This window comes from Capsicum annuum, unplaced genomic scaffold (assembly GCF_002878395.1).
Source record: "Capsicum annuum cultivar UCD-10X-F1 unplaced genomic scaffold, UCD10Xv1.1 ctg1936, whole genome shotgun sequence".
NCBI classification, from domain to species: domain Eukaryota; kingdom Viridiplantae; phylum Streptophyta; class Magnoliopsida; order Solanales; family Solanaceae; genus Capsicum; species Capsicum annuum.
In genome coordinates, this window is record NW_025825201.1 from 365,965 (window position 1) to 388,392 (window position 22,428).

General features: G+C 34.6%; 1 long non-coding RNA gene across 1 annotated transcript; it reads left to right on the plus strand.

Annotated features, from left to right (window-relative positions):
• The first annotated feature begins 13,860 nt into the window (after positions 1-13,860).
• On the plus strand, positions 13,861-19,697 carry LOC124890524. Its single transcript, XR_007049205.1, has 3 exons — positions 13,861-14,342; positions 15,499-16,164; positions 16,241-19,697. It is a non-coding gene; the product is annotated as an uncharacterized LOC124890524 (long non-coding RNA).
• Positions 19,698-22,428: the final 2,731 nt, after the last annotated feature.

The window sequence follows — 22,428 nt, forward strand, 5'->3', positions numbered from 1 at the left end:
AATTCCTGCAATTGTAATGAATACATGTGCGAAATGGATTGATCATTCCAAAGTTTATGCTTATCATTCAGGGTGACAGGCCACACCATATAGGAATGTCATTTTTTAAAAGACAAAATTCAAGCACTAATTGATATGAAGGTGATAAGTGTGACGGGGCCATATCTTGATGTTGATTAAGCATTGACATCTATCTGACAGGAAGGAAAAGATATCAAGTCATTTCCTCCTTCCAGGCTCTCAAGCACTTGAGTTACTATAACCTTTACATATTCTTGGAACAATACGAATTTCTCTTATGTAATTTGAACTATGTTCGACCTAATTCCCGTTTAAGAGGGATACGTAGGCGCTCCTGTGGAGTTTGGTCTTATCATAATGAAATTTTCATATTCTCCTGAAGTATGTAAATGAGGAAGAATTTTTTAAAGAAATTCAAAAATTCTACGATTCTACAAGTTTAAGACGGACCAGACATGTAACTGGCCAGAATTTTTGAGAGAGTCTCAAAAATTCTATCAATAAGCATTTCAACAAATTCAAGGCTAGAAAGATTGAGGCTATGAATTGGGAAAGAAATTTTTAAGGAATCCTCAGAAATTTCATCAAGGATTATACTCAAGAAATTGATATAAATACAATGGATTTGAGACTGAAAAAAGGAGCCAGCGGAGACACGAATCAATCTTCCCCCTTTTTAAAACTAACAATTTCTTTTGAATACAGGAATAGAATGACGAGTACAAATCTTGAGTGTGCTATACACCATCAGAAAAAATAAGGTTAAGTATTGTCATCCTATATTCTGAGCGGGTCAAGCACTACCCTCTCTCACAAACTTTTTCAAAACTAACCATTGTTTTGAAAATTCAATCAAGTTAAGTGTATTAAGCACTACCCTCTTTCAAGAAACTAACTAAGGCTAAGCGTTGTCCTTCAAAGTTAGTTGGGTTAAGTACTACCCGCTCTCAAGAAATCATCCAAAATAGGCCTTATTTTGGAAACTCAATGGAGTCAAGAACTACTCTATCAAAAACTCTCTAAGGCTAAGCATTGTCCTTGGAAAGTTAAGTGGGTCAAGCACTACCCTCTTTCGAGAAGTTGACTGAGGCTAAGCACTGTCCTTGGAAAGTTAACTGGGTTAAGCACTACCCTCTTTCGAGAAGCTGACTAAGGCTAAGCATTGTTCTTGAAAGTTAGTTAGGTTAAGCACTACCCTCTCTCGATAAATCATCCGAACTAAGCATTGTTTCGGAAACTCAGTAGAGTTAAGAACTACTCTATCACAACTCTCTAAGGCTAAGCATTGTCCTTAGAAAGTTAAGTGGGTTAAGCACTACCCTCTTTTGAGAAGCTGACTAAAGCTAAACACAGTTCTTGAAAGTTAGTTGGGTTAAGCACTACCCTCTCTAGAGAAATTATCCGAACAAAGCATTGTTTTGAAAACTAGATGGAGTTAAGCACTACTCTATCAAAAACTCTCCGAGGCTAAGCATTGTCAAGTTAAGAGGGTCAACCACTACTCTCTTTTGAGAAGCTGACTGAGGCTAAACATAGTCCTTGAAAGTTAGTTGGGTTAAGCACTATCCTCCCTCGAGAAATTATTCGAACAAAGCATTATTTTGAAAACTCGATGGAGTTAAGCACTACTCTATCAAAAACTCTCTAAGGATAAGCATTGTTCTTGGAAAGTTAAATGGGTTAAGCACTACCCTCTTTCGAGAAGCTGGCTAAGGCTAAGCACTATCCTTGAAAGTTAGTTGGGTTAAACACTACCCTCTCTCGGGAAATTATTTGAAGCTAAGCATTTCCCTCTGGAAGTCGATGAGGTTACTTAAAGATGAATATTATTTTCTAATTCTGAACATGCTATACACAACAGCCTCGGCGTTATTAAATGCTACTACTTTACTGGACATTGTGTGGATTAAGCACCACCTCTTCAAATCTATATGAACAAAGCATTGCTCTCTCATGACAGATACATTTTCTTATCACTTCTTATCCTCTTGTTATGGTTATTTTCACTATTTTTCTTAAATTTTCTATACATACAGATATATCTGTGCTAACTATTTTATCTAGTTGAGCTAAAAATGGAAGGACTAATAGGTATAAATTACCCCATCATGAGCAGCCAAGTAGCTGATCACACGATTTCACGATGCATGGAGTAGTGCAAAAGCTGATCCCACAATAAGAAGCCAAGTAGTTAATCACACGATTTCACGATGCATCGAGAAAACCCAAGTGTTGATCCCACAATGAGAAGCAAAGGAGCTAATCACACGATTTCATGATGCATGGAGCAGTCCAAAAGATGATCCCACAATAAAAAAGCCAAACAGTCAATCACACGATTCCACGATACAACAGACGTAGGTAACAGAGAAGGAATAACAAATAGAGACAATTTTTATTTCTATTCTCAGAGCATTACCACAGATATTCATTCTAAAACTCACTTTACCTCAATATTTTAAACTTCTCCATACATCATTGTTTCATTCTATTTCAAATTCTATTCATTACCGTCTCATTGACCCGTGATACCATTATTGACACCCCTATCCTTAATCATTTGCACTCTTTAGGAATATTATTCATTCCTAAATATAGAAATACACACAGCCTAATTCTCGTAAAAAACAGAGATACTTAGGCGAATTAAAATAGAAGTTTTGGCCACACTAGTTTTTTAGCACCTCTTGTTGCTTTAATTTCAATGATCTTTTCTCAGTCAGACAAAATTGACTTCTACGTCAACTTTCGTTGCTTGACAATTCTTTTATCATTCTCAAGCAATGAAGGAGAAGCTGTTGACACCCAATTTTGACCTCCCGATATTAGTTTTAGGCTGCTATTTTTACCAAATTATTTAATTTTAATTATCAATATTTTTAGAAATCATTTTTTATATTAAATACGTACTGATGTATGCATTCATAACTAAGAAAAATGTATAAATTATTTTATTATCTTTTAGTGTCATTTTATAATTTTTAAATACGATATTTTATGTAATTTTATTAAATTATTTTTTCACATAATTGTGCACACTTACATATTTTTTTTAAATACATTGTCTAGTTTTTCATTATTTAATACTTTTTATTTATATTAGTATTTTTATTTATTATTATTAACATCGTTATTATATATGTTCTTATTTATTATTTAATTATTATTATTATTATTATTATTATATATTATTATCTCTACTTTAATTTAAATAACAGCCTATTTTTTAAATCAATTTGTCTAATTTATTTATCTTATAGCTTAATTTTTACCTTATCTATTATAAATCTAGCCAATTTACATTTTATTCATGTCAATTTTAGCAATATGTACGTCAATTTTAGCCTAATCAATTATGATCCTAGTCAGATTTTTAATTCCACATAATCTTAAATGCCAGCCGTTGATCAAGATTGCTCTAACGATTAAGATTAAATCCCATTTATCTTTCTTTTATACAACCAAAACTAAACCTAACCCTAATTTTTCATTCCCATCAGCCTCTACTTCCCTCTCTCATCCACCTCTCTCTCCCTCTCTCCACAAACCTCTCTCTCTTCTCCCTCTAGAAAAATCAGCCCCAACGCCGTTGAACAACAGCCAGCAACCAGAACTCTCTAGAGCCGTCCCTCCTTTCACCATTAACACCACCAAGAGACACGACTACCTCAACCACCGGAGAAAGTTTTATCTCCGACAAAATAGCAACGACCAGCGATGACAGCTCCCTCCCTCGCATTTCGTTGTCCTCCAGCGACGCTCAAACATCACCATGAGACCCTCCTTCTCTCCAACCTCCTCCGTAAAACAACCATCGCCGCCCCAGGTTATCTCCATCATCTACCCGCCACCAACCTTCTCTGCACCGCTGACCCATTTTCAAAAAAAAATGGGCTCTCAATAACCCATCCTAAAGTTGGTTTACATGTTGAAGTTGTATTTCTGATTAATCCTATCCTCTTCTTTTTTTTTTCTTTAACAAAGTTTAAGGTTTAAAACTGACGGAGTCCGATTGATGTTTTGGTGCGATTCTTTATAAGTCGTTATTGACTACTTGTTTAGATTGTCATGTGTGATAAACCCCAATTTCTATCAATTGTGGCATTAGAAACAATTTAGCATATACTTATGTCTTGCTACTTCATCATAATTCCTACATAGTGAGATGGTCTGTTGACGTGTTGATGTGAATTGGGTTATTGTTGAAGGGATAATTACATGACTGATTTTTACGTTGCCTTACACTGACACATTATTATTCTCTCATATTTGGTTGATGAGATTTCATGCCATAAATAGATGTTTCACTAATTGAAGATTCTCTTATTTGGTATGATGTTAATTGATTCAATTTTCTTGATAAAATTGAGACAACTTTTTCTTCCTTTTTAGTCATTTTTAGTAAATATTACTTGAATTTCTATAACTTGTATGTGAATGAGAATATGTTTATCGATTGGTTTGTTGTATTTATTTATTTTTAAACAAAATAATGGCATCATGGTTACATATTTATGGCAGAAATTTTCTGTGTGAGCTTTTTGATTTTTCTTTACATATACTTGACAGATTGTGTGTATACATTTATGGTAACTTAACATATTTTGTTCCTCTTGAGGATTCAATTCACGGATTTGAATTTTTCTTGAATATTCTTTTACCTCTTTTACTTTTTCCTTTGATTGATTGGATCACTTATTTAAAGGAAAAAGTTTTCTTAACCAACCAATTAGCATATTTCTCGCCCACTCAATTGATTAACTTACAGAAAAATTTTATAGAATATTTTATTTTCCTTTCATACCGACACTGTTGATTTATTACCAATTCCTTACCTTTTACTTATCTACTCTCCCACTATATAAACAACTCTTCTTTTTCATTAACGGACAAGTTCCACAATCATTACTCTCCTAACAAAAATCATTGGTTATTTTAATACAAAAGAAATTAGATATTCTTCTTTGGTTTTCTGGGAGGCTTAGTGGGGTTCCCGCATAGTATTATCACAAATGTTCATCTTTATTATTTCTATTATTTCTTATTGTTGCTCACCTGTAAGTACCTAAAATGATGCAATTTAATTATCTATTTACTCATTGGATGCTTTAACGTGTTTGAAATTATTTTCACAAGAACTCTTCTGTGGTACTTATCATGTAATTGTTTGATCATTTGTGTATAAAATTAATCCATGGTATCTTTGTTTGCCTCTGTGTTTGCCATGTTGTTGCTTTACGTTTGACAAGTTATGATTATTAAAGGTTCGTCAGAACTTGGAAGGGGCCGTTTACTTCAACTTCATCTCTTTCCTAGCTTCATAGTTTCTTATTTGTTCAATTATATTGTATAAACATTGTTCTTATTGTATGCATAATATTTGGGGACTGCTTCAGGGGGTGGGGATGTACGTGCTCTATGAATAGTGTAGATAGGGACAAAATTAGGTTTTATGTGTGTTACATGCTACATGAATCATATAGAAGACTATTTAACTAATTTATTTCAAATATTACTTAAGATTCTCTTAATACTCGACACATTAAAATAAAATATAAGCATTCTACACTTTAGACGTATTCACATTGATGTTCGGGCATGACCATATTTTTGTACGTTAGCCTACATTAAATTTCTGCATGTTAAAAACTATAACTTACTAAGCAACATTACATGTTTGGTATGTGGGCATAATTTTGGTATATTAAAACGAATTTGAGCATGTCATGTCTTCTAGCAAGTCTAACATTAAAATAATCTGGTCAACATATTTTTAACATGTTAATAAACTTTTATTATGTTAAAAAATTTATTTAAACATGTTTTAGCACATTCACATTAACGTCCTGCATGCCCCCATTTGTTTATTCACTTTCTACATTAAAAAATACAATTTTGGTATAATAAATCAATCTCAACATGTTAGTGGAATTTTCAGCACCATAAATTGATTTTTGGTATGTTAGACTTAATTCCTGGTATATTAAATCAAATTGTAGCATCATTAAAACACACTCTCTGCACATTTTAGATATTTCCTGGACATTCATAACATCTTTCCTACACATTTTAATATATTTCTTGCATATTATAAAATTTTCTGCATATTAAACCTGTTACTGCATATTTGAAATAATTTCATCACTGCCAAAACCTGTTTTTGCATCTTTACATAATTTCAGCATTGCTAGAACCTATTTCTGCACAATTTCTGCGTATTAAAACTATTTTCAGCATGTTAGTATTGAAACTTAGATATGTTTACATTAATTCCTGCACTATTAAAATATCTTAGCATGTTAAACACTAGGCATTTTAATGCATTTCAATAGTTTTGTTTCTTAGTTTATGACATTTGGTCCACATTTACTACACTTTAGACACCCTTTTCCCACAATTTGACGATGTACTGTTTCACACATGAATCACAGTTGTCTTTTTCACACTATCAATTGTTTAACACTTAGATTTCATGTCTATAGTTTAATAATGTCAAAATAAGATAATTATTTGTCTATGCATGTTAATCACATTAACGAACGTTAATTAACCAAGAGGCTAACTTAGAATAATTATGTGCTACTTGCGGTCCAACGTGTTACGCGCTTAGAGTCCTAGGCAGCATAGTTTTCTTTTTGTCTAAAACACAAATTCAAAAATAGTAAAGTCCAATGCCTCTTGAACGATAGGTGGGACGTTAAGTATTACTAAAAACGTTAGTTTTATCCTTGTCATAGAATTTCCTTAGACTTGACATCCAGCCTAGATAGGTTGGGACAGGTAGTCATTCAGAAATGATTATCCCAATAAAATATTAACTGTGAGGCTAATGACATTATTAATTGTCTAAGAGTTCGACCCTTTGGTCGGATGATGATTAACAAGTTGGGTTTCTAATCCGAATAAAACCAAAATATTTCTTTGTTTGACTTGGACGATTTCTTTTTGACTTTTTATTTACTTTTCATGTTTATTTGGGGTAGTTAGTTTATCACATAAGCAATCCTTGTTATAATTGTTTTCCTTCCTTCTTCTTGCTTATCTTAATATATGTTTTATCACTTAGATAATTAATAATTAGAAATTTCTCATTAATTATTTCATCACCTAGTCAAACATCAAATTAATAATAAAAAAAGAGACCTCATTTGATCACATAGAATCCCCACGTAAAGTATGAATTCAGTCGAGAACCACCTTTGTCGACCTCGAAAGGTGTCTGACACCTTCCTTTCGAGGTAATTTGAACCGTTACCCGAACTCTGGTAAACTAAGACAAAACAACAAAAATAGGTTCGTCGTTGCCTCGACCGGTGCCCTAACGCACCTTAATTCGTTAGGTGGTGACTCTTCACACCCCACCTTCAAACATTCCAAAAAGAGTTTGTCACGTCGAATCCCGCTTTCTGTGAGGAAAATGAGGTGCGACAATTACTGCTTTATATAACTGGCATTCTGCTCATACTTTTCTCTACTTGAAACCTCATTTATTTTCTTTTTACGAACGGTTACGTGGTTACACGGATATTTTTTCCAAAAACAACCTTTGGGAAATGCTTTGTGGATTGATCGATCAGCGGTACATCGACAGTCACAAGCTTTCCTACTTTTTAGTTGTCGACTTGAGGGAACCATGTCACAAACCCACTCTTGTACTTTATATCTTTGTTACACATTTCTTTTATTAAGGAATATACATCCCATTCAACGTAGGATGCCTTGGCACCCTTGAAGCGTTGAATGTTAGTCTCATTCAAAGCCCAAAGAGGTTCATGACCTCAAAAGGACTCATAATTACTTGCTATGTGTTGCATTTCTATGTATGTATTGACATGCGCCTATCTTGTTGTTTCCACTCTTGCCCCAGTCACTCTTTATATTTAGTGTTCCTCACTTTAGAGCTTATAACCTTAAAATTCTTGTCATGCTAGGTCCCTAACAAACACTCTTAGGGTCTATGAAAAACTTCCTTCAATTATCCTCTAGGCTCATCCGTTAGCATATCAATCATCTCTAGGCTAAACTTTTTCTTTAGTCTCATCCATAATCTTATAGTACAACTTATCATTTTAGGATATTCTTCTCTTACTACTTTCAATGCTTACATACAATGTCCCACGTGATCCTTTTGATACTATTATACTCATTATGTACTCTAGCTTTCGCAGCCTCTAAGTTACATAGGGCTCTCATAACGTCTATTTACTCCAAATGAGCATAACTCATGAGTATAATATTTATCCTAGACTCCCGAGCATGCTCTTTGTTCCTAATTATAAATCCTTTCTTCTAAGGTTAACTTAAGTTGAACATCAGAAATGGCCAGTCAAGCAAGGCTTATCAATGTTGCCACCAGCTAAGCTGAGCACGAAAGTTTGGGTTTGCATCAAAATAGAGCTATTTTGAGCATCAAAAGGTTAGGAAGAAGAATAGAGAAATTTAGAGCGATAATGATTGATATTTGAGATTCGATTGAGATACCACCAGAGTCGCAATCTGAAGCAGAATTCAACCCTCTAATTCATACCACAGAGTCTCCTATATTGACAACTTCGCCTATGCTTAATTGTGATACACATATGTCCCCAAGTCAGTTTTCACTTGCATTGCTAAAATCACTTATTGAGTTGACAAATACAAGTAAGGACAAAGAGAAAGAAGGACAAGTTCCTAACCATGAGGCAGGATCATCTCAACAACCCTAAATGAATGAGTCATCCAAATTAAGGAAAGAAGACAAGGATAGAATCGAGGGCCTGAACTTTCCATTATATGATGGTTTGGGAAACCCTCATTCCCATTTGAAGGAGTACCTTGACAAGCTATTGGTTATAGGAAAAAGTGATAGCCTAAAGACGAAACTCTTTGTTAGTTCACTTAAGGGTCCAGCATTGATGTGGTACGCCAAAAATGACACTAGCAAATAGGTATTTTGGAATAATTTGGCGAGCGACTTTATGAGGAGATTTGATAATAAGCTTAAGAGGAAGCTCGTAGTCGAGACTGATTTGGTGGAGTCACAGTTTGGCGATAAGAGAAAGACAATCATCGACAAGACATCCAAACCACTGAAGGCTAGAGTAAGCATACCCCATCCCCAACCGATATGGTACCCAGCTCAAAAAATCATTCCAGCATTCAATTATGTCCAAGCCTATTATCCCCAATCCTTCACAAGACTTCCCCCTCAAATTGTTTGGTACCCACATTCATTTATTGCTCCAACATCAAACTATATTCCAATTTTTTATCAAAATCCTCCAACAAACCAGCGATCCACCCGATCCACCAGACCTTAATGTAACATTCAAAAAAATCCACCAAGATAATACACCTCTTTGGTTAAGCCCATAAATTAAGGATGGTTGGCTTTATCAATCCTATTCCCACAATCTTTATGAACACATGTGCACCATGGCTTAATTGTTCTAAATGTTGTACTTATTATTCAGGGATGAAAGGGCACACCACAGAAGAGTGTCGAACATTAAAAGAAAAAATTCAAGCACAGATTGACGACAAATTGATAAGTGTGATGAAGCCGAATTGTGATGATGAATGATTTACTAGTCTTGACTTTCAAATGTTCTACATTGGTGTAGAGGATATTATGTTGATTCTCCGCTCTAGACTTTCAACATTTAAAATTCCTTCAAGTTTTACATTCTGCAGTTTCCTTTTTTTAAGTCTTCCTTGCTTATGTAATTTGAACTACGATCAACCTGATTTTCTTGTGGATACGTAGGTGCTCATTTGATGAGTTCCGTATCTCCATAATAAAACTTTCTTTTCCCCTGCTTTATCATTTTTCTGTATAGAGTTGGGTGAATTAACAATATGATGTGAATTAACAAATCTGATTTCCAACAAAAGTCAACCTTGTTCATTTTCTATATCTCTTACCTTCTTTACAATCACAATTGCAAAATCTATATCATATCCTGTCACTTTACTATTTCATGCGTCAGGCGCTTAAATCTTTACTCCTATATCACTTATTAAATCTTAGACTTCTTCCTTGAATACCTTTTATTTTATATTTATTATCTTTCAAACTTATGTGTTATATAGTAATTTTGTGTGCCTTACATATCTTATTTTAAGGTTGTCTAGCATTTGAACATCGAACTCAAGTAACAATCTGCAACATGAAAAATATGTTCAATATCTGAAAAGTTTTCAGTCCTCCTTCTCATCGCCCAAGGAAAAAACACTATAAGTCCTTATCCTCACCTTACCCACACCCCTTCTCAGCAATTCTCTTTTGCACATAACACTTCTGAAAGGGAAAGGATCAAATCAAATGAACGTTGTCAAAGGCTTTGTGACATAGAAAGAAAGATGAATGAGGAACTGCATTCTAGGGGTATCTATGTCTTGAGTTATGAGAAATTATGTATACATCCGTGGATTGATTTACCTCCAGGATACAAAGTCCCCAAATTCAATATATTCGATGGACATGGAGATCCAATCACACATCTAAAGGACTATTATGGTAGACTAATTGGTATAGGGCATAATTAGCCTCTCCTTATGAGATTGTTTATTCAGAGTTTGTCAGGAATGGCACTCACATGGTTCGCCCAACAAAACTTTGACAAATGACATAATTGGCTCAAGATTTTGTGAGGCAATACAAGTTTAACATCAATACTGGTCTAACAAGGTGAGAATTACTCGAGATGAAGAGAGAGACCCATGAATAGTTTGTGGAATATGCAACTCAATGGAGGTTAGAGGCTTCCAAAATACATCCTTCTGTACTTGAGAAGGAATTGATCCAAATTTTTCTCAAGACACTATACGAAATATACTTTCAGAAAATGTTCTTCCTGGTCAATCACAAATTTGAGAGTCTAATTTCTATTGGTAAGAAATTAGAATATGAAATAAAGAATCCACCCAAGGAAGAGAAAGAGGATTCATCACCTTTTATACCTCTAACACAAGGTTATTGATATAATGAGACCCACGCTGATTTTGATCCTCGAAACAAGGCTTGTCAGATCCACTCCTACTCTGTCCAAAAAGATCTCATACGTTCACGAAAGAAACATAAAGCGCATCACATGAATTGATGTTCTTGTTTCACGTCACTATTTTACTCGCCTTACGGCTAGCAATATTTTCTTTTTTTCTCTATATTTCTTTGTACTCATGAACTATGTTTGACCTAACTTCCATTTGGATACATAGGGTCTGTTTTTTATTTAATAAAACATTTCTTTCCCCCTGTCTTTCACATTCCTACACTTCTAAATCAATCCAACTCTTGAGCATATAAAGGTAGATTACATTTGAGATTACAATATTCAAATGTAAGACAATCATTTCTCTTAGACTAATATTTTCTTTGAGTGGTATAGGAATATAAGACTCTAAAGATAAAAACTAGGGCAGAATTTTTGATGTTTTAAGAAAACCTCAAAAAATTCATGATTAAACAATATATCAATTCACAATGACATGCAAAAGGCGCCTTTCATTATAATCTGAGGAATTTTTTTTTGAGAATTCCTCAAAAATTTCACGAGCTAATAATCTATTCACAATGACGAGCGAAAGACGCTTTACAAACTAGGGCAAAAATTTTTGAGAATTCCTCAAAAATTTCATCACGATAGAGTACAAATCCTAATGATTCATAGAGTAGAAAACAACGACCAAGGAGTCGACACGAGCATGGTACAAATTCACATTTCTTTTTGACTGACATCTTTTCTTTGAGTACAGGATTAACAGGTACAAATGACAGAAATCACTCCATCATGAGAAGGCACAATAACCGATCTAACATCATGATGAGAGACTTCACAATTGCTCCAACAAATACGATAGATACATTTTCTCATCTTCTATTATCTTTATTGTTATGGTCGTTTGTTACAAAGTTTAATTTTCTGTACATATATATATATATATCTACGCTAACCGTCTTTGCAGAGACGAGCTAAAAATGGCAGGACCAATAGGTATAGATCACGATGAGAAGCCAAACAGTTGATCAAACGATTCCATAATACATCGAGAAGCCTAAAAGATGATCCTACGATGAGAAGCAAAAAAACTGATCACACGATTCCACAATGCATCGAGAAGCCCAAAAGCTGATCCTACAAGGAGAAGCCAAAAAACTGATCACACGATTCCACAATGCATCGAGAGGCCCTAAAGCTGATCCCATGATGAGAAGCCAAGAAGCTAATCACACGATTCCACAACGCATCGAGAAGCCCAAAAGCTGATCCCACGATGAGAAACCAAGCAGCTGATCACACGATCCGCAATGCATTGAGAATCCCAAAAGCTGATCCCACGATGAGAAGCTAAATAGATGATCACACGATTCCACAATGCATTGAGAAGCCCAAAAGCTGATCCCACAATGAGAAGCCCAATAACCGATCACATGATAAGAAGCCAAAAGCTAATCACGCGATTCCATGATAAAAGATATACGCTTTTTTTATTTCCACATTCACTGTCAAAAGCTAATCACGCGATTCCATGATAAAAGATATACGCTTTTTTTATTTCCACATTCACTTTACGTTTATCGATTATTTATTTCTTACATACCTAACCTTTGTTATTTAGTACGATGTAAAGACGCAGGTAACAGAGAAGGAATAATAAATAGAGATAATTTTTGTTTTTGTTTTCAGAATATTACCCCATCTATTCATCCATCACCTCACCAACCTCAACATTTTCAAACTTCTCCATACGTCACTATTCCAAATCCCATTAAATTTCGTCCCAGGTTGTTGACCCACAATATCACTTTTGATGCCCCATCCTTTATCGATGACATTCTTTAGGAATATTGTCCATTCCTAAATCTAGAACTACAAATGGCCTGATCTCGTAAAACCAGAGATATGTAGGCGGCTTGAACCTGAAGTCTCGGCCACATTATTTTTAAAACCACCTCCCGTCGTTTTAACTCCAATGAATCTTCCTCAATCGAACAAAATTGGCTACTACATCAACTTTTGTTGCTTGACAATTCTTTCATCATTCTCAAGCAACGAAGAGGCAGCTGTTGACACCCAATTTTGACCCTCGATACCACTTTTGGGCTGCTATTTTTATCAAAATTATTTAATTTAAATTATTAATACTTTTACACATTATTCTTATATTAAATTCATATTTACGTGGCACATTCATAATTTAGAAAAATGCATAAATTATTTTATTATCTTTTAGTATCATTTTTATAATTTTTAAACTCAAGTACGATGTTTTACGTAATTTTATTAATATTTATTAAGTTATTTTTCACATAATTGTGCACACTCACATTTTTTACAAATACATTGTCTAGTGTTGCATTATTACTACTATTGTTATTTTTATTATTAGCAATTATTATTCATTATTTTTATTTATCTGTTATTATTATTATTATTGTTTATTATTATTTATCATTGTTATTATATATATTATTTGTTATTATTATTCATTAATTGTTATTGTATATATATATATATATATATATGTTATTATTTATTATTATCATTATTATTATTATAACTATTATTATTATTATTATTATTATTATTATTATTATTATTACAACAGTAGCGGTCAATTCCATTTCATTCTTATACATATTTAATTTTACAACAAGATGACATTTCTAGCCACATTTACGTACATTATGTCAATTTTGGCCTAATTTCTTACAATCCTAGCCACATTCTGACTCCACATAATCTTAAATCCTACCCGTTGATCAAAATTTATCTAATGGCTGAGATTTGATATGCCTTCTTTCCTTTTAAAAACCAAACAAAACCCTAACCCTCTTCATTTTTCACAAAAGAGCCACAGCTCCTCTATCTCTCTCTATGATCTCTCTCTCTCTCTCTACCTTCTCCCTCTACACTCCTCCTCATCATCAGCATCCATGGCTGCCACCGGCCATCCCAGCACTGGCAAGCCTCCTTTCCCCCTTTTCTCCTCTTTCTCTCTCTCCATCAACCACCACGAGCAGCCCCCCCCCCCCAACTATGATCAACGTCCCTCCGTTCTTATGAAATCCATGCGCCACCCCCAGATATACCATGAGCCACCGACGAACAACGACAGTCTGATCTCCATCTTTCTCACTGCTAGTCAGCGACCAGAGCACGCCGCCGCCCTGTTCTCTGCATCTCTACCATCGGTCAGCCTCAAAACCCTTCTCCTATCACCACTTCACGACCATGCAGTCACGAGTTTATACCATTTTGCCTCACCGGAGGTCATGACCGGTGAGGTATCGATTGGTAACCCCTCCGACTATGTTTGATCGATAGACACCATCACAGGTTCTGTCCATTATTAATTTTATATTAGTCATTGTTTAATATTACTCTCTGTGATCTGAAATCGACTAACTCGGCTGATGTTATTGATTTTGATATTGATTTCTGTGATTCGGGTTTACTGATATGTTTAGGCTCTCACATACATGAAGTTGGTGATACTTAACTAGGCTACTGATTGTTTTTCTAAATCTTAAAATCACTATTATTGCTTGTGAATTGTATTCTGTTGGATTTGTTTGACATCGATAAGCTGCACACTTAGTTTTTGCGAAAAATGATTAATCTTGTTTTTTACTCTTGACTGAAGATTATGGAACTGATTGCCTTGTAATTTGGATGACTTGATGATTTGAGTTGATTGGATGCATAATCAACGTTAGTGATTAAGGAACATGCTTATATGATTAGTTGCCTTTCTATTTTTTATTTTACTTTATTTTATTCTTTTATTGTAATTAGCAGTCCTTTCTCACAACATCAGACATGTTTCACATGCCTATTTGTGGTAAGTACATAATTGGTGTGCCCGATTGCAATATAATTGATTTGCTTAACGGATGTTTTCCTTTTATTTTCTTTGACTAAATTTGATATTATAAGTGTGATTTTATATTTATGAAAAACTCCATTGATTGGCTTCATCAATATCCTCTTCCTTAATTGATTCTGACTGATTTTTTCTTAATATCTTTTTCCTTTTTTGTTGCTACTAATTAACACTCATGTATTTCTTTTCTTTCAATCCCCAATACCCTTCTACTATATAAACAATCCTTCTTTTCAAATTAAGGGACAGTTCTTGAAAAAAAAAACACTCCCTATAAGAAAATCACTAGCTATTTTGATACAAGAAATTACGTATTCTTAAGAGTTCTTTGGTTTTCTTGGAGGCTTACTGAAATCACCACACATTATTCTTACAAGTGATTGTTTTCATTATTCTCATTATTTATTTTATTACTGCTCATCAGTAAGTATCTAAAATGATGTAATTTAATTTCTTATCTGTTCGTTGAATGATTTAACTTGTTAGAAATCATGTTCATAGGGACTTCTCTATGTTGTGTTTGTCATGTAATTGTTTGGTCACTTTGTGTATTGAAGCATGCCATAGTATCTTGTTTGTCCCCACCATTGCCATGTTATTGCTCTACAGGTCGGGATTATTTGAAGAGTCGCCGGAACGTTAAACATAATACGTTATTCCTTACACCTGCCGTTTTTCCTTTCTTATTTTTGTATCATTTGATTTGTAACATTATTGTAAAGACATTATTATTGTAATAATAAAATTTGGGACTGCTTTGGGGGATGGGAATTTACGTGCTCTATGAATAGTATTGATAGGCACAATTTAGGTTTTACTTATGTTACATGGTACGTGGATAATTCCTGGACTAATAACATAATTTTTAAGCATGTTAAAATATCAAATTTTAAGCATTTCAACAAGTTAATTTGTAGATCAAGAATGTCATTTTTTTTGACATATCAAGGCAATTTCAACTTGTTAGCATGAAATTTCTGCACTGTTTGCATAATTTTCAGCATGTTAAAATGTTAGATTTTAGGCATTCTTAACATGTTAAACACTAGATTTAAATACACCACTGTGTCCCTTAACATGTTAATGTGCTTTCCACATTTTTCTAGTTTCTTATACTCTCATTATTTTTATGACACTTGCACAATAAATTCGTGAGCACAATTCCTTGACACATTTACCACACACTTGACACCCTCTTTTAACAATTTGAACACGAATCACAGTTACATTTTGTCACGCTATCACTTGTTGAACACTTAGATATCATGCCCACAGGTTAATGACACAAAATAAGTAATTATTTGTCTTTGCATGTTCATCACATTAATCATCTTTAATAACCAGCCCACAGGTTAATGACACAAAATAAGTAATTATTTGTCTTTGCATGTTCATCACATTAATCATCTTTAATAACCACGGGGCTAATGTGAGACATTACTTGCTACTTGATGTTCAATGTGTTACGCGTCTCGAGTCTTAGGCAACATAGCTTTATTTTGTCTAGACCATAAAACCAATATAGCAAAGTCCAATGCCTCTTGGGCTATAGGCGGGACGATATGTATTACTAAATACGCTAGTTTTATCCTTGTCTTAGAACGCCTTTAGAGTTAACAACCAATCTAGGTGGATGGGACAGGTAGTCATTTGAACGTGATGATCTCCAACCGACATTAAAGGTAAGACATATGACTTGTCTAAGAGTTCGGCCAGTGGGTCAACTGATGATTAAACAAGTTGGGGTTCTGATCCGAATGAAATCAAAAACATTTCTTTATTTAATTTGATGAATTTTGTTTATTCTTTTATTTACTTTACATGATTATTTATCTGGGGTAGTTAGTTTATTATATAAGCAGTCCCCTTTGTTGTAAAGTATGTCATTTCTTTCTCCTTGCTTGTCTCATCACATGTTTTTAGTAATTTTATCACTTAGATAATTAATAATTAGAAGCAATAAAAATAGTGTGTTTGTTTATTAATTGTTTTATCACTTAGTTAAACATTAAATTAATAATAAAACAAGAGACCTTATTTGATCACATAGAAACCCCATGTAAAGTACGAATTCGGCTGGGAACCACTTTGTAGACCTCGAAAGGTGCCTAACACCTTTCTTTCAAGGTAATTTGAACCCTTACTCGAATCTTTGGTGAACTAAGATAAAACAACAAAATAGGTTCGTAGTAGCCTAGACCGGTGCCCTAACGCACCTTAATTCGTTAGGTGGCAACTCTTCACACTTCTTTTCAAAATAATTTTAAAAAGAGTGGTCACGTAGAATCTCGCTTTCCGCGAGAAAAATGAGGCGCGACATTGACCAGTGAGCTAGAGGAGATGTCTGCTCACTTGGCGCAAAAGGATACAAAACTTGCTACTCTAAAGGAAACTCACTTAATGGGGCAAGAGAAGGGACTAGGTAGAAGTAAGAGTCTACAATCTGTAATGAAATGCTAAGGTCTAAGATTCAGAATTTGGAAGCCAAAGTTGAGGACTTGACTAAACAACCTTTGAAGAACCATGCCGCTGAAAATGAACAAATAACTCTCTTTCTTCGCTAATTTTTTGGTCCTTTTTCTGATCCTTCTACCTGATGTCTATCCAACCTGGTCCCAACCATGTCTTGTAGTCTTAAGCCCCTTCTTTTAAGCCCTATCTTTTAGTTGTTATCGTGGTATTTATCTTGTACTTAGTTCTTGATGCCATTTTCTAGACATTATATGATGCTGGCCTTTATGATTAATGAATATTTTGTGTGTTGATGTTATCATCTTTCCTTTTTTATATGATTTTACTTATTTATGTTAGTGTAGCATCAATGTCTAGAAGTTAACATGTGTGCTTATCTTTTGCGTGGTTTACTGTTTAACTCTTTAATGATGTCAAAATAGGGAAGATAAGGTATATATATGTGTAAGTAGTTTAGGGACCAGGTTCTTATCGGCAGGGGGGAAGTGCTTTATTCTTATTTTATCTTTGTTTAGCAGGTATCAGTGACAGGAGGAAAAGACTTGTAGTGAATCTTGTGATAAGATGAGTATGGTTTGTAATCATCAAAAGGGGGGAAATTGTTAGTTTTCTAGTTTTGATGATTGACAAACCAACCTTGGGACCTGGTTCAGTAGAGCTATGCATAGCCTTTTGATTATAAAAATTGCAACCACTTAGACACCAGGTTCATCTGGACTATGCCTTTCTGCGCTAAGTCAGCAATCTAGCTGGAAATAGTACCGGGTGGCAGAAAGTTGGTGGCAAAGCTGTAACACCTTTTTTCTTCATCCAATCAAAAGAATCGCAGGCTTTCTTTTCTTATATATATGCAACATGTTACAACAAGAAAACCTAAGCTTCCATATACAAAGAACATTAAATCTCTCTTGAAGTAAATATTTAAACCAAAGCCTCACTTGCAACAGGGACCCGCTCAATGGTTACGTTTATCTTAAGCTCATGTTGTACTTCAGTCCTTGTTTAGTGATTTGTCATTGTTACGTACTGCTCTAGTCAATAAATTGTAGGTTTCCTCATTCTTTATTGTTTTCATGCGTGTTGAGTCCGCCATAGTTAGTTAACATTGAGGCTAGAGTTAGGATGTTATTGATTCAGTTAGATTTAGTTGGTTTAATAGTGCAACAGAGTTATTACTTTAGAGTATTGCAATAGAGCTATTGCAAGTTGTTGAAGTTTCAGAGGTTAATCCTTTAACCATAGAGTATGTATTTGAGTTTTCTTGAAGATAGTAAAGTGGTTGAAAATCCTACATGGTAGGTCATGGTTTTACTCCCTTGAGCAAGGAGGTTTCCACGTAAATATTGTGTGTGCATTGTTTGTTTTTGTTGCATTTTTTTTATCTAATCTTGTTCATTACTGCATACATTAGTTAGGGACCAGGTCCCTAAGTTGGTGGGATAGTCGTACAGCTTTTCAAGGGTAAATATGTTAAGTTTAGTAATGAGAAGAGCATATTTGATCCTATAGTAAAATGACAAGGGCATATTTTGCTCCATAATATAACTAGGAGTAAATTAAACCAATTAAGTAGAGAAGTATTTTTTTTACCCTTTTACCTTTTTAAAATTCTACTTTTAACTAATAAGAATAATATATATTAACAAATACACTAATTTTAAGAAAAAGAAAAAAAGAAATTGGGTCCAAGATCAAGCTCGAGATCAGGTCTCGAGTCTAGGTCATGTTTATGAACAAGGTTGTATTTGAGGGTCGAGTCCTAAGTTGGAATTGAGGGTCATTTTTCAAATCTTGCTTCAAGGTCGAGTTGAGTTTTGTTTTTCAAGTCAAGTATCGAGTCTTAATTCTAATTGAGGTTCGAGTTGAAATTTGGAGATAGGTAGAGGGTCGGGCCTCAAATTGTGATTGGGGTCAAGTATCGGGTCAAGGTCAACAATCAGATCTTGAGTTAGACCAGGGTGAGATCGAGAGTTCGATTCTGAGTTAAAGTTAGGGCCAGAATTAAAACTTGGGTTGTATCGGGGTCGAATCTCGAATCTAGGTCGAGCTGAGGTTTGAACTTTGTGTTCATTTTATGTCAGGGATCGAGTCCTAGGTTGGGGTAGGGATTGGATACTTAGTTGTTATTGGGTAGGGATTAAGTCACTAGTTGGGTCGGGAGTCAAGACCCAAATCGATGTAGGGTCAAGTCACTAGTTAAGGTTGGAGTCGAGGGTCGAATCTTGAGATGGGGAGAGTCAAGGTTAGGGTACCTAAATGAGCCTTAGTCCTGAAACAAAAATGAAATCGAGTTTCAAGTTGGGTTAAAGAGTTGGTATCGAATTTCAAGTCGAGCAGAGGTTAGAAGTCCCAAAATAAGATGAGTTAATGTTTCGGTCTTAGGGCATGGTGAAGTACTGAATAGAGGTTAGTGTCAAGCTAGGGTCAGGGGTCAAGTCCCAGGTTTGGACTGGGATCAAGTCCCCGATTGGGGTCGGGGGTTAAGGTTTTTGTCCCATGTTTGGATATATTTCAGGTTCGAATTTTGGGTCGTTATTGGGTGTCTGATCCTGAGTCAGGTTCAAAATTTTAGTCTGGGTCAGGGTCACATCCTTGGTTAATATCAGGTCTCAAGTTAAGGTTGGGATTCTTTTATAATTATATAGATAAGGCACAAGTACGAAAATATTTTTATAATCCTTTTATGATGACATGACAACCATGTCAGATAAAAGAAGAACAAAAATACAAAAAGAAAATGAGTTTAGGGGGTAATAGGACCCCCGTAAAGCTTAAATATGTCATAGCAATTTCGGGTATAGTTTAGGCGGATACTTGTGTCTTTATCTCTTTTTCATTTGAATAAAACTTTTGTTACCAAAAAAAATCAAATTATTGGGATTGAAAGTTGAGTTTGGGTTGTTTCATGGGTTGACTTTGGGCTAGCATTGGTTGTGTCCAAACTTAGCCCATTTGCAATATATCTCATGTCTAACCCATTAAAACTTGGACAAACTGAACAGATCAAGTAGCTATAGACACCAGGTGGGAAACCATGCCAAGGCAGTGACAAGCAGGATCACCCAAACAACATCGAGGAAATACTTCAAAATTCCAAACAACTCCCAGAGAAAAGCTTCTTCTTGACCATGGCTTGATTCGACAATCTCTTCTCTAGTATGAGAAGAACCACGACTAGGATTTAGAGGCTGCTTCTTTGCTACCGATATGCTAATACATGTAGTTGTTGTAATAAAAATAATGTCGAAAATAGAAACGGCCTTTAGATTGGCACAGTTGATGGTACATGCAGTACTGAGGGTGAAAGGAAAGATCTTATACCAGCCACTGTAAGATCCAGTTGCAAAGCCAAGAATGTTACCAATGGCCATAAATAAGGAAAAGTATGTATTTGCTACCCGAGTTCTTTTCTGATCCTTTTCTGTATATTGGAAAGCAGAGAAAGTATCACTAGTTTGAAGCCAAATTGATGATATAAAGATGCACAAAGAAATGACTGAGTCGTGCAAAAATGTAAAATTGAAATGTCTCGCCCTGAAAAATTAAGCCCTGCCAAGCCTTTTCTTTTGGATTTTGGTGGCTATATCATCTCTGGAATAACACCATCTCTCCATTCATCCCATGGAGGACCTCTACTTCAAACCCCATAAGCATTGTCACATAGTAGTCTCCATTTTCACCATTTTTGTCTTTTCTTATGCTTCATTATTTTTCTTCTAAATTGTTGAAACTAGATCAAAATCGATAAATGAGATTTTCTTTTGAACTTTGGAAACGTAAATTAGCTTCAACAAAATGAGGATGTCATGCATATTAGGATGTTTTACTAGCTCCTTAGATAGGGTATATAATATTATTAACAACTAAACTAAGACTTGAGAGTAATAAGGAACAAGGAGCACGCAATGTATGTAGACAAAGTAGGCCTAATCATTAGACTCTATAATAATCTTTTTTTTTTTTTGAGATCAGATAGACTCCACAATCTTCTCAGAAACGAGCATTATGCTCCAGGAATGAAGTTTGTTCAAAATCAACACCACCACAAGCACACATTTCTGTTACCCTCTTTTAGCTCCCCTGCCTGCCACCCTCACCCCCCCCCCTCCTTTTTTTAGTAAAACACTACAATCCATTGAGCATTCAAGCACTAGAAGAAAGGGGCGGGGAGAATATGTAATATGTAATTGGGAAAAGACATTGTTTCCACCCCATACTATATCCGAAAAGTTGAAGCCACATCTAAACTATACTAGTGACCTATTACACACCTAAACTATAAAAAAGTGGAACTATTTACACCCTGTCAGGCTACCACCACTTGCATGTGGTGTAGTGTTTTACACGCGCTGCCACGTCAGCACCACGTCAGTAAAAAGTATCACTTTTTTATAGTTAAGGTGTGTAATAGGTCATTTATATAGTTTAGGTGTGGATTCGATTATCGACTTTAGTTTGGGGTGGAAACGATACCTTTTCCCTTAATGTTTTTAGCCGTTTACTTTTGTTATTTAATAGGTTGGACGGATCTAAAATAAGTGTAACACACGCACCTTAGAATGGGGGTCGCGGGGAGGTAATAATATCAATTTTATATAGTTAAGGTGTGTACTAGGTCACTTATATAATTTAGGTGTGACTTAGACTTTTCTTGTATAGTATGGGGTAGAAATGATGCCTATAACATCTTGAATCACTTCATCTTCATTTAAAATTTTTGAAATGAATACTCAAATTCTTTCACATTTTCAAAGAGTTTATTCAAACTGAATAAGATCATTTCCTTTATTAAGCAATTGACTTTGAAGTAAGAAAGTTCATGTCTATCTAATAATTTCACAATTAGTTTGTGATATACTATTTAATAAGAACAAAAAATTAATAACCTGTAAAGTTGCACAATTAGTATTTCTCAGAATTGATTAAGTTTAATTTCCAAATAAGGCTGAATATATATACAGGTCCCTCAACTATTTTACTTTTTTCATATAGGCATCTCAATTAAGTTATGTACCTATTGAACCTTTTACTACTTCACAAAACGTATCAATTGAGCCAAATCTGTTG